We start from the raw sequence: 15,896 nt of genomic DNA on the forward strand, positions 1-15,896 counted from the left end.
CAAATGATGACCACATTGCAGCTATTCGGGATGCTCCATCACCCAGTGATCCAGTGACTCTCAGGTCTTTTCTTGGCCTAACATCGTGGTACTCCAAGTTCATACAGAACTATGCAACTGTGGTGGAACCAATGAGAGATGTGCTACGCAGAGCTACATTCACATGGACTGATGAGGCACAGAGTAGTTTTCAGCAGGTTAAACTACTCATCACAGACAGTTCATCACTCGCTCTTTTTGACCCGTCACGGCCCACCATAGTGTCTACAGATGCCTCAGAATATGGCATAGGTGGGGTGCTGACACAGATACATCGTGACAACACTGAAAGAACAGTGGCATTTGCTTCGCGCTCTCTTAGTGCTGCAGAGAGAAAGTACTCTGTGGTAGAAAAAGAAGCTTTGGCCTGTGTGTGGGCTGCAGAGCGTTGGAGAACCTACTTGTGGGGAACAAAGTTCACCTTAAGGACTGATCACCAAGCTTTGACCACACTCTTGGCTACAAAAGGCAAGGGGAGAGCTGGTATGAGAGTAGCACGCTGGTCGGCCAGGCTACTCTGCTTCAACTATGATATTGTCTACAGACCCGGTGCTCAGAACCATGCAGCAGATTGCCTTTCCCGCCTGCCACTGCCACACGGACAGGACTGCACCTCAGAGACGGAACCAGAGATGGTTGCTGCTGTCTCTGCCCTGCTGACTGCTGTTCCCTCGTCTGACTTCACAGATGCCTGCACTTCCTGTCCAGAGTTACGTCAGCTACGCAACTACATGACAGACGGGTGGCCAGCTTCATCCAAAGGCCTGCCTGCTAACATGTTGCCGTACTACCAGGTGAGAAATGAACTTTCTGCACATGAACAACTCATTCTGAGAGGGAGTCACAGGTTAGTTGTTCCAGTAAAGCTACACTCACACATGGTATCCTTAGCACACGAGAGCCACCAAGGCATTGTACGCACAAAACAGAGACTCAGAGACTTGTATTGGTGGCCTAAATTGGATGCACTGGTACAATCGGTTATCGCCGCCTGTGTGTCCTGCCAGATGAATGATAAAACAGCTAAAACTAAACCTGCACCTATGACACCAGTCCCTCTGCCTCAGGGGCCATGGCAAAAGCTTGCCCTCGACATCGTGGGCCCATTTGAGACTGGTCCGGTGGACTGTAAGTTTGCTATTACTATGACTGACTACTATTCAAAATGGCCAGAAGTGTGTTTTGCCCCAAGATGCACTACTGCAACAGTGATCACCTTCATGAGATCAGTGTTCAGCCAAAAAGGGAACCCTGTGTCTGTGGTGACAGATAACGGTCCACAATTCACATCCTCAGAACTCGCCTTTTTCCTAGAAGAAAGAGACATCCAACACATCAGGACTACAATCTACCATCCAGAAGGAAATGGAGCGGTGGAGAGGCTAAATAGAGTGCTGAAGGAAAGCATTCTCACGGCACAGAGAGAGAACGCTCCGTGGAAAGCTCACGTTGCTGAGTTTCTTCAGGTCTACAGAGCTACACCTCACGCCACTACAGGGACATCTCCGTTCCAGCTCATGTATGGAAGAAAAATGCGAACCAAACTCTCAATCCTGCCACAGCTTACGGATACTCAGGATCAGGAACTGAGAGACAGAGTGGAAAAGAAACAGTGGCACATGAAAACATATTCTGATGCAAAAAGAAATGCCAAGATTCCCAAAATACATCCGGGAAGCCTGGTGCGTGTGAGAAACCCGCTGCATGTCAAAAAGGGAAAGCCAAAGTTCAGTGAGCCTCTGAAAGTGACCAAGCAGAAAGGACCTCACAGTTACACACTTGATAATGGAAAAACCTGGGATGCTTCACACCTGTCGGTGCTTCCAGAAACATTCACTCCTCCATCAGAAGAAGTGAGGCCTGCTGAGCCAGCTACAGTGCATGGTGCTCAGAGCAGGAACCAGCGAATCAGAAAGCAGCCTGTTTGGATTGAGGACTATGTCACTTAAACTGTGGTTGAATTAATGTTTGAAAATGTTCTGCATATTGTGATATGTGAAGTTATTATCATTACAGATGGTTTCATGGTTACTACGTAAGTGTCTGTTTAAAATGCTAATGTTATGCATGCTGTTCAAGGGGAGAAGTAACTCTTTTTAAGGAGGGGGGAAATGTTGTGTTCTAATATACTCCTGCCAATAGGGGGCGCAGTGTAACCAGAGTATACATACAATGTTGAGAGAAGAAGAGTAAGCCCGGGAGTTGATGCTGTGGCAGTTAAGCATGACGAACAGTAAAGAGTTGAGTACCCGTATCCTCTGTCCCTTGTTTCATTAATTTCTTTCTACTAATACACAACAAAATCCAACATACACAAATGGAACAAAATGCCAGAATAGAGAACAGAATATTCCAGATAAACATCATAGGCTCAATGCAGTGTGAGAAAAAGTTTTTAGAGAGTACTTGTCCATGGACAAGTGAGTTTGGCAATTTACTTGTCCGAATACATTTTTCACTTGTCCAGAATGGAAAATATGGCAACATGCTGCAACCTGCCTGTGAGACAGAGTCCAACCACACATGTCCAACACTATAGGCCTAATAATAATAATACATTATTTTCATAGCCTATAGGCGTACGCTTTTCTACAACTTAAAGAAGCTTGCACGCTTACACATGTCCTGCAATACACATGCTGCAGCTGCCCAGCTGCTCACTGTTTGTAAAAGTAAATAAATAGTATGTTCATTTCAATAATGTACTTTCTATACCCTGCTTCATAAACAATACTGACATCCCTGTGCTCCTCCGAGTCTGGGGGTCCGGGGATGTGAGGAAAACTCGAGGACACAGACAGGGAGGCTGTTTCACTTCATAAAGGAAATGGCGGTCAATATTAACAACACAGGAGCTAAAACGCTTAATAATCTTCATTACGTGTTAAAGAAAGAACATAAGAAAGTTTGACAAAGATGAGGCTGTTAAACGGGCAGCGGATCCGCTGTGTGTAGAAAGAGAGAGAGAGAGAGAGAGAGAGAGACGCTGAGCTGCAGCGATCAGCTGATCCGGAGCATAGAGAGAGAGAGAGAGCTGCGGTCCGCGGGGTTCGGCCTCGCGTCCTGTCCTCACAACTCTTATTAATCCCGGGACCTGACAATTGTTATTTGTTCCTACTCGGAACCGAGTTTTGCTTCCCAACCCTGCCACTGTGCTACACGTCCCGCCACGCCATGCCCCTGTCTCAGTACAGAAAGCGGCGAGATGCATTTCCTTAGGAATTGACAAGCAGAACCGAAACTAACATTTCTAAACGAACAATGTCGGACACGGACAATTTGCGAATGAGTTCTGCCTTTTGTAAACTTAATTTGTCAATAATTTGTCAATAAATGAGGGCGAAAAACGTCACTTGTCCACCGGACAAGTCAATTATAAGATCTACTTGTCCGTTATTGTAAATAACACGTCCCGGACGGTGGGACGTGTGCTTTTTCGCACACTGCTCAATGCAAGCTAAATCACACATGGTAGAACAGCTTTTAGCTTTAAAACTCAAACAGGCAAGCTGTAGTCTGCTTATTTAATGCAATACAATTGTGAAATTCAGGAAAAATCTCATTATCCGCTTGCTGTCCGATCTGTGAGCAAAAAAAAAAGTGTCAGCCCTAGCCGAGTCCACTTCTAACAAGCTAATCCGTTCGAAAAGCCTTGGCAGCAGCGTAGATCCTCTCTCTCTTTGCTGCTTTTCCCTCCCTCGTTACACCAATGCTGGTTTCCATGATGGTAAAGACGACAGTAGAATAAATCCATGGGTCTTAATTTCTCTGAGGAAATGTAATACAGATTATGCAAGAACGAAATTGGTCAAAACTGATCAAGACGCACAATAAGGTTTCTTTGCAATAGTGATCTTACCTTTACATTTCTTTTCGCAACATTTTTCTTGCAGGGACACTGCAGCTACAATATGAACAAAAGGAATTTAGTGATAGATAGGGATGTCCTAGTTAGCATCAGCTAATAAGAGATATAGAGAGGGACTAAATTTACCCTTGTCATGGCAATAATCACACTTGTTTTTCTTGATGGCGTGAATAAGGATGGCTATAACAATCACACTAATGGCCGAGACCACAGACGGCAGAAGCAGAAATACATTGTCAGTCTGTAAATCACCAAAAGACAGTAAGCCGGTTCCTGAAACATGAAAGGAAAACACAATAACATTTAGTTAGAGTTAAACAAAATGTACTTTCACCCAAGAATAATTTACTTTACTTCAAATATTTCTTCACAATCAATATGGATTTGATTTGACTTTGATTTGAATGTAACTTCTTATCAATGCAAATGCAAATGTCCCCATCAAACACTTAAACTCTGGAGGTTAACACTGTCACTTTCTCTATCTAGCTCAAAGGTTTCCGCCTACCACTCTGTCAAGAATAAATTATGCAAGTGTTGTTTTCATTCAGGCGCTGCTACCTTGCAAATGCCTCTAGAAGCACTGGGGGGAGGCAGAGGAACTTTAGTATATTCATAAGATTATCTGTCTCATGCATGACTTTCAGGATATATTGACCGTTTCAGCAAATGTGATACCAAGCTAATTTGGGATAGATTTACTAGCTTCAGCTTCCACAGAGTCCCATAGTAGTTATCACTCATATATGAATTGTATTATTCACACAAATTAGATTGTATGAATGTAGGCCCCTCCCCCTCAAACAGCCTCTATACATGACTCATTTGTCGTTTACGTGTAAACAACATTAGCTCCTGTTGATAAGATGGTAAATTGCTAAGGGCACTTATACTTAAACAAAATATTAATATTGTTTTGTTAAAAAAGAAACAACTTTAAAGAAATGAATGGGCGTAGGAACATGACACAAGATGTTGCAAGCTTCGCTGATACTTAATGCATCACATCCACACTCTTGGACTTCCTGTCTCTCTGTAATGGATGTTAAAAAGAAAGAAAGGAATTTAACATATATTACAGAATCATATATCTGTCAGGGAAACTTCTGCAGCAATGGAGAGTCAGGACTCAGAGAGACACGAGGAGAGTTGGAGCTTTGATGTCAAACACTGAATGTTTATTTATAAGTATCGGCAGGAGAAATTCACATCACAAGTCACACAGCCAGAGATTCTGACTGCCCTTGTGGGTTGCCATGACAAATCTGCCGCGCCTCTCTCTCGATAGATCTTTCAATTAGTTCAGAGAGAGTAAACAACATATTTGGGGAGATAGACTAAACAGCTGGGCACCCTAAATCACTTGCGTCTGACCCTTAATGGCCTCGAAGCCAGCGTTCCCTAAGCCGTAAACCATTTCGTGACCGAGAGTTGAACTGGTTTATCAAGATAGCTGGAGCCTCCCATTCCTTAAGAGAGATAACAGAGCCAGGGTTGGTCGTAAACGTCAACACACAGAAAAGGTTAAATATCTAGGAGTAAAGACAGAAATATTCTCTCACAATATCGATAGTATCTGTACAGTTTTTGCCAAGGTTAAAATAAATAGGCAATTTACAAGAGAGTCTTTGGTTGATGCTTACATGCATACAAAGAGATGATAGATTGAAACTTCAGAAAAGTTTGATCAGAATGGGTGTGAAACCACAGAGGCTATCTTTGTGGTAACTACTGATCTTTGTTTTCACACCTGTAGCTTGCAGTCGATATAAAAAAAAGGTTTTTCCCAGAGAAATACAATTATTTCTTACAGAGTTCAACGTAAAGACTGATATCAGCCTCAGGTGCATACTGCTAATATGAAGCTACAGTCAGCAGCTTAGCTTAGCACAATGACTAAACAGCTAACTCCACTCAGGGAAGTACTGGACTCTAAATCTAGCCATGAAAGGGGGGGATCTCTTACGTTTCTTATGATGACCTCTGGAGTAAATGTTGCCTGGTTTAATTGGTTTGTAGATTAGTTTTCTAGGACCCTTCACCCACCACTAGCGGTGAGCCAACCTGATGCTGAGTGCGATAGTGAATATCATCGTTTGAACAGTAACAGAAATCAAATAGATTTATTTTGAATAGTAACCACAACATAACTTTATCATTTTATAAGAAAGGATGTAATTAAAACTCAACAATTGTACTTGCATGGGATTGAGTTGTGTTGTTTAACCAGACATTGATTGAACTAAATGGGTTCACATCCAAGAAGGCAAAACCAAAATCACATTAAATGCTTTTGCTAAATTTAGCCTGCGGAGGCTTCTTGTACGCTAGTGACATATCCTGTTGATGCCCAAAGTCATGAGCATTCTGAGTAAACATGCTTCGCGGTCTGTCAAAGCAGAGAAATGGCCAGCCACAGCCTACATCTCACAGACCCGCTCCTGCATGTGGCTTTGCTTGTTGTTTCACATACATGCAAACACCTCAGTGCAGTGAAATTCAAATAACCAAACTATGTTTTTTAGAAATAACACATAAAATATCTATTGTTAGCATTTCAGAAACTATTTCGGAAGCTCTATTTTCCTGTCCAAAAATAGATTCTCTCTGCAGAATACGCACCTATAGGAAGCCACTTATCTATCTTGTGCAATAACAATCACATTTCACAGTCACATTTGAGACACTATTACAAACAAGGAAGAACAGGGTGAAAATAGCTACATTTTACATTATTTTGTTGTATTTGTAAATATCTTTCAAATGTACTGTTTCGCTATTTGGTTTGACTTTTAGCACTTGTGGAAAGTTTCTAATATATCTCTCTAGCATAAATGCTTTGGTACAACTGGATGACATTAATCTAGGCCAAGGTAAGCATTTCATGGATTAGTAAAAGATCCCTCCATTATTATTGATCCAGCTAGTCTCATTATTACAGGGTTGTTGAAAATATCAGATATAACGTTAAATTGTGTTGTATTTGTATCTTAAGAACAAAGTCAACTTCAACTCGGTTTCTTCAGCCCACCTGTAGTTATGTCACATGCAGGCAGTGTCTTGCATCTAGTTCCTGAGATGAGAAGATGACATATCTGCTCTGAAGTGGTAAAGCCCATCAACAGACACATGAACAGTGAGCGCTATCATCAAAGCACAATGTTCGCTACCTGATGTGCTTTTAGGTGTGAGGAGAAACTTGTATCCTTGTTCTTTGTACATTACATGCTCTACTTAAAAAGGAAGCTTTAACAGAAACACGATTTACTGTCGACTTGGGGAATGTGATTGAGACTTTTAAGGTCATATATATATATATATATATATATATATATACAACCCGGTATCACGGCAAGATGTGAACATGTGCCGATTTACCATGCTGGGAGACGTGAAGATGTCACGGTATTGTTAACATGGCCGAACCAGTGGAGAAATACCTGGAAATGCCAAGCAAACGCTACCCCGACGGTCGGTTGTCAATATTAATATAATAATGGTTTATTTTGTAATGGTCACACTCGATTCCGCCGATTTTCTTGTTGCCCCAGCTGGTCGACACCTCTTTTAGCAGAAACAAAGGCTACATTAATGTATTAAATCGATGTTAATCCATGTGTGTGTTTGTGGAATTAACGGACGTGACGTTGTGCGATTGCGTTGCCAGGCAACAGCTTCGGTTCATGTTAATTTACAAACTCTTCAACTAGAACCGTAGTTATATTTAAAAACATTTTAGGATACCTCACAAAATACTTTAATGTAAATTCAAATTTAAATGTGAAAATACAAAAATACACCCGTCATAAACAACACCGGAAACAGACGTAGGCAATATCTTCAGCTCGCTGATTGGATGGTTTAGCCGCAATGCACGCTGGGAAATGGTGTTTATGCGATGTGAAATCCCAAAACATTTAAAAAAAATAATATAACACTTTATTCCGAGTGTACATGCTTTTCTCTTTGGAAGTCATCACATAACTGCATTGTAAAACACGGTTTGGCTGCATTAAATATTACATATCTGAAAAGACTTCTAGACAAACAGGAACAACTGCCACCAAAACTGAAAACATGACGTGGATCTTAAATATATAAGCAATTAAACAACATCTTACATTTCTTTTCACACAATACGTCTCCTTGCAGTATCAACACTAATTCGGCTGACTTTTATATTTGATCCAATTGGTAGATAGGCTGTATTTACACCATAACGGCGCACAGCTGATATAATGGGACACCTGGTGGTTAAAGCACGTTATTGAATTTTATTATTTTTGTGTTTAGTGCCAGTTGAAGACAACTTTTACAACAACCCAAAAGGACCAAGCAGATAATTATCATATCAAATAATAATTATATTTCCACCCCCATTGCAATAAATACCGAAGGTGAAACATTTTCAATTATGATGGGTCATTATGATTGATCAGATACTGCTGACCACTACATTAATACATGATTTATAAGAATCTAATTATTTATTATATTAGCGTAACATTATTTTTTGGTGTTAGCTCTTTTACTTAAGGACAGACGTGAGATTTCCTTTTGCAAAAAAGTTGTAAAGTTATGCTTAAAGGCCCAGTGAAGTGCATGTTTTTGCACCAAAATGAAATAGCAGTTTCATTCCTTACATATCATTGTGCCTGTTCATGGCTAACATAATTTTTAATAATTCATAATTAATGAATTAATGAATTATTAATTTTGCCGTCCAAGCCTAACGGAAGTTGCAGACGATAGTGGCTGTGACGTCACAAGATGTACCCAGTTGCGATTGTAAACATGGCGGAGACTCTGGAAAGTGATACTAGTGTGAGAGAAATGATTGATTTGGACAGCTTTTCGGACAGGATAGATGAGGAAAGTGATCAATCTGGTGCACTTTGAGGGCAACATTAAGAGATTTATGGATACAGCTCTCAACACTCATATGAAACATATATTTCAATAATCAAAAAACATTGAAAGGATTTCTTAACCTATTTTATACAACTAATATTACATAGATGGAAATATTTGTTTACATAGATGACCAAACCCACTGAGATAACTTAGGCTACAGTTTACCTCCCTGAGCTGACGTTATCTCTCTCAGTCCCACAGGAGAGCACTCTCCCTCTCCTTATTGTTGAAACAGCTAATCTCCATTAGCTCCGAGCTAGCACCAGATGCTAACAACAACCCTGTAACTCTCTCAGTCTCTCTTTCTCTCTCTCTCGAATCGACCAGTGGCCTTTATTTATCATGATCAATCAAAGAATCTACGAAACAATGACACCAGCCAGGCTCACCTTCATCTTTTGGGAACAGAAACATCGCCACTTCGGCAGACTTGACATTACTACAGCCAGCGGCAATGCATCGTTTCCCCTGTGTTTTTCATCCCTCTTTCTTCACTGTCGCCTCCATTGTCAGGTTTTCTCGATTGGCAATCACTTCCAGTCGACTCCGACACAATTTCCAGGAAAATACTAGCTCAAAAACGTTGAGAAATTCGACTTTGAAAAAGAGAAAAAATGAACGGTGGTGAATGTAAACAGTGCGGCGGCGTCCATCTCGTGACGTCACGCAGTAGATCGCAAGCCACGCCCACGAAGGCGAAGGTCGACTGCAGATTTCCCCGGAAAATTCAAAACTCGTCAAATTCGTTGCTATTCCAACATCTTTTGATATGGGTTCCAATGGACAATTTTGGTCATTACTATACGTATTAGCATAACAGATCATGCACAGGTGCACACTTCACAGGGTCTTTAATGGCCCTAAATAAATCTTAAGAAAAAACACTTTCTCAATTATTTGGTTAAATATGTTTAATATAACCAATTAGGGTTAGTATTTCTAAGATAAAATGACGACATATTCAAACACAGGATGAGCAGATCAAATAATGGTCAAACAAGGAATATAAAACGCATCTGTATGATATGATTTCAGATTTTAGCATGAAAAAATCTCCCTCTAAACAAAAGGGAAGCAAACACATTTACATTATAAGTCATTGTCAGAGGTCAGTGTGATCAACCAACCTACAGGGTTTTTTTGACACACATTCACATTTAGCATTTAACATGAGAGTACACACATTCTTCAGTAGTCAAATCACTCCTATTCCTTCCTCTTGTAGCCTTCCTTCCAGATAAATGAAGGGCAGCATAGTTCAGATCATTTCCCCCTTCAATCTGTGCGGCAAATAAGAAGATCATTATACGTTTACTTTTACACAGTTTTGCTTGAATTTATAAACAGATTGGTTGTTGTATTTGGTAAGTGGTCGTTCATTCTGGACTAAATGAATCACCAGAGGATTTAAGATTGCTGCTCACCCTGTCAGGGCTCACATCACACTAATGAACGGCCAGATGTACATCCTCCCTTACATGTTTACTGTTAGTGGTGCTGTTTGATTTCATGTTATTAAAAAAGATCCCAACGTATATTGTGTCATTACTTACCATATCATGCACTGGTTGGCTTGAGTTGTCATATCTTGCTTGCCCAGTGGGGTTTTCTATTCCTAAAAAATGAAAAACCAAAAACCCAAATGTAATTGGTTTAAAGGTGGGGTAGGTAAGTTTGAGAAACCGGCTTGAGATACACTTTTTGTTATATTCCATGGAATGCTCTTAACATCCCGATAGCAATGAATATCTTAAGTGCTTTGACAAAAAATCCATTAAAAAAATGTCATCTGTGGAAGCCGTAATACTGTAAAAAGCACGACCAATCATCTGAGCCGGCCCGGCTAAAGTAACTGGATGGCCTACCTGTCTGTCAGCCTTCCATCTGTGCACAAACTTATCTCGTGCCCTCATTGGTCATGTGCGAGTTTGTGTGTGTTGGAGGAGGGACAGATTTTTTCCGGCTGTGTATTTTCAAATTCTAGCGCACTCGAGCTGGTTTCTCCAAAATGACCTACCCCAACTTTAAGCTTCATTTTATATAAGGATCATAACCCCAATTTATCAAAAAAAATTCTAAGTAGCTTAATAAGACAGATTTTACCTAACAGAAAATTGGACACATCATGCTGCCAGTGTTTGCTGATACATTTATTTGATATAATATCTTAAATAAAATATTTCTGTTAAGACCCAACTTCTGCAGTTATTTATTATTTAAATCTTAAAGCATGAGGTTGAGGTTCATCCTGTACTTTATGATGTTACACCTCTTGCACAATATGTAATAAAATCAGTGTATACCATTTTCAAAATAATTCAACAACACTTACCTTTACATTTTGAAGTTCGGCAACAGAAGAAAGCAATGTTTCCAATCACAGAAATTACCAAGCAGACGATCGCTATCACCAGCGCAAAGACTTCAGGACTTGCAGTTTTCTCTGGACAGCAAAGAAAAAACACAAAGCAATCATAATGTTACGAACATTTTTCGAATATCACCTCTAATATTCAACATTATAAAACCATACCTAATTGCGTATGTGTAACATCTCCAAATAGTATCTCTCCACATGTGGCCACAGCACAGTAGTAAGTCCCGGCATCAGATGAGCTGAAGTTCTTTGAGAAGCGATAAACACAACTCTTCTGAGTGTCCGGTAACTTCTCACATTCCTCTTGTCTCCTTCCATCAGTGTACATTATGTTTGGACGAAATGTATCTGATCCAGCTCCAACCCAAAACACACTGATGTCTCCTTGACATGTTTTATTCTCCGATTTAGAGAGGACCGAACACTGAAGGGTCATCGAGATTTCTTGAGGAGCCGGATCAGATAATGTCGGGCACTGAACAGAATACTTTGAAGTCCTCTGAGTGTTTCCTGGAAAATAAAAAAGTGTTAAAAACCACATTAAACAGCCAAAAATGTGTTTACATCCATCTTAAATGTGGTACATTTTTGATCAAAGAAAAAATACATTGTTAAAACACCGATTAGTGCTTCATACATTTTTCTTTTAAAAACGGATAATGTAGTTAATTTGTGGTTTTAACTTAATTTTAAGATTCAAGACATGGTGAAATTTGATTTTTTTTTTTATCAAGAACCCAAATCATCACAAATAATTGGAAATAAATTATTCGAACCATTTTGTAGATGTTAAAATCAGGGTTCGGATACTTAACGCTATTTTGAAGCTTTAGATCAGATCTAAAACATTTGAAATTTTATAAAAAATTAGATCACGTTTACCTTTTAGTAACAAATAGGTCCCACTCCATCCACGATTCCTAATCCAATCCTCAATTGAGCAGTGATACATTCCTTCATCTTCTGGGATTGTCCTCCGAATGGTCAGGGTGCTTAAATTGTTACCAATATGTACCTCCAATCTTGAGTCAGAAAACCCTGGTGCAAACTTAGGTTTTGAGGATTCGGGCAGTGTCACAATTAATGTCAGAGTCTCTCCAGCACTCTGCTTGTACCAGCGGAGCTCTCTGTGCCTTATCTCAGTTTTTAGCAGAGCACACGTTAAAGTCACAGATTCACCAAGTTGAACTGTAGTCACTGGAGCCAGCGTATCTGAAATAATTGACAGAAAACAAACCGTGAAACAATAAAAAACAATTAGTGAACAAAATGAGTATTCATCATGCAAAAACAAGCTATCGGAACCTTCATATATCTAAATGTAAATATTTAACTTAATACTTGCACCTACATCCTTGATGAAGAAGAAGCAGTGTTACCGATAGCAGTAACATCTTGACAATGTCTCTTGTTTTTTGTTTTCAATGTAAAGGTCACATAGCCGCCCATATGCGTGTCACTCTGCATCTGATTGGTTTTCACAGAATAAAGATTTAAAAAAGTGCACTTCCTGTCTCAGTGGTCCCATTCTGATCTTTTTTAAGCATATCACTTCATTCTTCTCAAGTTATTTAAGCAAATCTTCAAATAAAGGTCTCTTTTTTTTAACTTAATAAGAAAAGTGAAACTGTTAAGACAGCTTTGGACGACAATATCAATGACAGTGAATATGAATTAGTAAATTACGAGGCTTGGTTACCAGTCTTAGTTATAAGGAAACTGGATTCACAAAAGCCTAGACTGGCTGTAAAATGAGCTACACTGTGCTTCCAGTGAAGACACCAGACACAAGTATCACCAGTAAAATATTACAAGTTATAAGAGTCAGTAAAAACTAATCTCATAATGATGCACAAAAGTAAGGAAAGTTTACAGATAATTATTTTTACTTGAAATGTTGTTTAAGCACAACACATCTAGTTGCAATAATGGCTAGCTTAGTCCAGATGGGAATCTGGAGCATCCTAGGGTGGAGCAGCCTTCTTTTTCTCTAGAGAGAACCATACGTGGCTAAAGCAGCTCTTTTCATCCGTCATCCGTCATTCCTCATCATAAATGTAAAAGGTTTGTGGAGTAATAAATAAATGCAAATGTAAAGAGAAGCTAGGGCGGCAAAGGGCGATATATTGTAAATGTTTAAGTAAGCGGTATCGATTCTTACGAATTAGAAGGGCTTCTAGCTAACATTATGCTAACTAAATGCTAACAAATCATTGGCTCACCATGCAAAACTACTCGCTATTGAAAAATGAACACTAAATATGAACCTTTCTTGTGTCCCAATGTTAACTTGAGATAGGCCTACTTACATTTTAAACGGTGTATTCACTATTCACAGTTTTTTTTTGATAATTCAGCAATTATTTTTAACACATACAGTGAACAGCCAGCGGATGTCACTCTCACACTTATTCCCATTACCTGTAAAGGCGTACTTGGATGATAATGCTTGAACTAAGGTATTTGGATAGTAGGCTACAAAAAAGTGGCCTGTCAATAGAGTGATACATGGATGATGTGTCTGTGACGGCCAACCCTTAAAGTTAGCATTGTAGTAGTTCCCTTGACCAAAACCAAATGGGATTTTGGATTATTTTTTTATCTATACAGGTGTAAAATGTCATTGAGACACAAGGTCTCATTTTCAAGAGAGACCTGTTCAGTGGAAACACTACCACACAAAGTTACAGACAGACAGGACACTAAACACAGAGGCAACACTAAAATACTAATAATAATATTATAGCAGAAAAAACATGTTTGTGGTAAACAGCAGAAGTTAGACGCTAACATGAGGCCATAAATAGGGCGGCTCAGGATTGTCCACCAATCAGAGGATGGTGGTTATAAGCCCAGTGGTCAGCATGTCAAAGTGTCAACATGTCTTTAGTCGAGACACTTAGCTAGCTATCAACCTTTTCCTCGGGGTAACAAATCATTCGAGAAATAACCCAATAATTATTAACCCTCCTCAAGTGTTTGTTTCTCCCCCCTTACTTCGGTGTTCCTGATTAAATTTGATCGGTCAGTTTTAACTCTACTACCATTGCAATGTAAATACTGTTATATTTTACTATATTTTTTATTATTTTTTATATTTTTCTAGTTCTCTACCTGTGTTTTTAATCCTTGTTTTTATGCACCACGACACCAAGTCAAATTCCTTGTACGTGTAAACCTACCTGGTAATAAACCTGTTTCTGATCCCTTAATTTGGTATTCCTGCATTTGATCGGTCTATTTTAACTCTACTTACATTAACACAAAACAAATAATCATCACCAAATTCTATTAAACACCCTTTTAAGCTGTAAACAATATATCAGACGGCTGGATTACATGAATAAGTGCAATGAATATAAACAAATATAGACACTGATATGTTTTCCAAAATGAACATGGTTGTCGATACAGTATGTGGGTGTGTACTAACTGAATGGATGAACATAATCTAGGTTTATCCAATAATCTCCTATGTCGGTCATTTTTGACAGGGCACATAGGTGTAAATTGACTTAAACACAAAAAAAAACAATGAAAGTGGTGATCAGCAAATGTTGTATGTTCAAATGTCCACTGTGGAGTATATAATTAGGCTTTCAAGCAATCAAATCTAAAACACAATATTTACGAATGATAAAAATAGTAAATCGGTCAGATTTGATCCAAACACAGTGGCGAGCCGTGAGGGCCCTCTAGGGCCTAGAGCAGGGGTGGCCAAACTTTTTGGCTCGGGGGCCACTATGAGTTTTAAATTTGACAGACGGGCCGGGCCAGTAGCAGATCGGTAAAAAAATAGCTGTCCATTCCTCATCATACACTCGGCACTTAATGTTCACTTTTCTTTTATTTGGTCCACTCATTGTTACAGAAGCAGGTTCAAAGGTGAATTAGGTTCAAAGGTGAATTATTGCGTCATTGCGTCATCGTTTGCATCATGACGTAACCGTTTGTGTGCCTTCTTATGACCCACACAGCGTTTTACGTCGCTGATTTTCTCCGCAACACCGCTCACAATAACATCAATAGAGGACTGCGTCGGGTAGTTTTTAATTATACGAAGCCAGATTAAATTAAAGAACTACTTCTACATCATACTTCATTGTCTGACTGTCACAAGCAGCTGATAAATATCCCCCGTCCCCATAAGTGAATGTGTTTTAGTCTGAAAGCTGTTCGGCATCACAACGCTGTTATGAACGTTTCTCTGGCATTCTACAGGTGATGTTAGCTAATCTCACTATCTTGACTACTTGCTGATATCATATTGTGGCATAAGCCGTTTTCTACACGCATGTTTTACCGGCGTAGTTTTCGTTATGATTTTTACTTCTGATGGCCACATGTAGCCCATGTATTGATTCCATCCGATAGCTGCAATAATACAAAACAACAGGAAAACGTCTGCCTCTTCACAATGGTCAATAACAGTGAACGGATGGTTATTAAAGTAAGGTAAAATAAACAGAATCACACTAAGCCTGGTTAGTGTTGCCTGACTTTATATAAGTGTTTTATAAGTGTTTGATCGCATTCTAGTCACTTTGCTCAGTGCTACTGATTGTTACAACTTGTATTCGCCGGGTTGCCGAGTGGGGCCAGCTGAGAGAATAGACCAGACTCCAGCAAAGGTAAATTGTGTCTAGAGTGCGCCATCTAGTGGGATCAACTGAAATGCAAAATGAATGCGGTCTTTAC

General features: G+C 39.5%; 1 long non-coding RNA gene across 1 annotated transcript; it reads right to left on the reverse strand.

Annotated features, from left to right (window-relative positions):
* Positions 1-8,600: 8,600 nt before the first annotated feature.
* LOC307033343 lies at positions 8,601-12,326 on the reverse strand. The gene is made up of 5 exons (XR_013806474.1): positions 12,081-12,326; positions 11,355-11,708; positions 11,154-11,264; positions 10,375-10,436; positions 8,601-10,101 (listed from the first exon to the last, which is right to left on the reverse strand). It is a non-coding gene; the product is annotated as an uncharacterized lncRNA (long non-coding RNA).
* Positions 12,327-15,896: the final 3,570 nt, after the last annotated feature.

The sequence above is a fragment of the Notothenia rossii genome (assembly GCF_949606895.1).
Source record: "Notothenia rossii genome assembly, chromosome: 3".
NCBI classification, from domain to species: Eukaryota; Metazoa; Chordata; class Actinopteri; order Perciformes; family Nototheniidae; genus Notothenia; species Notothenia rossii.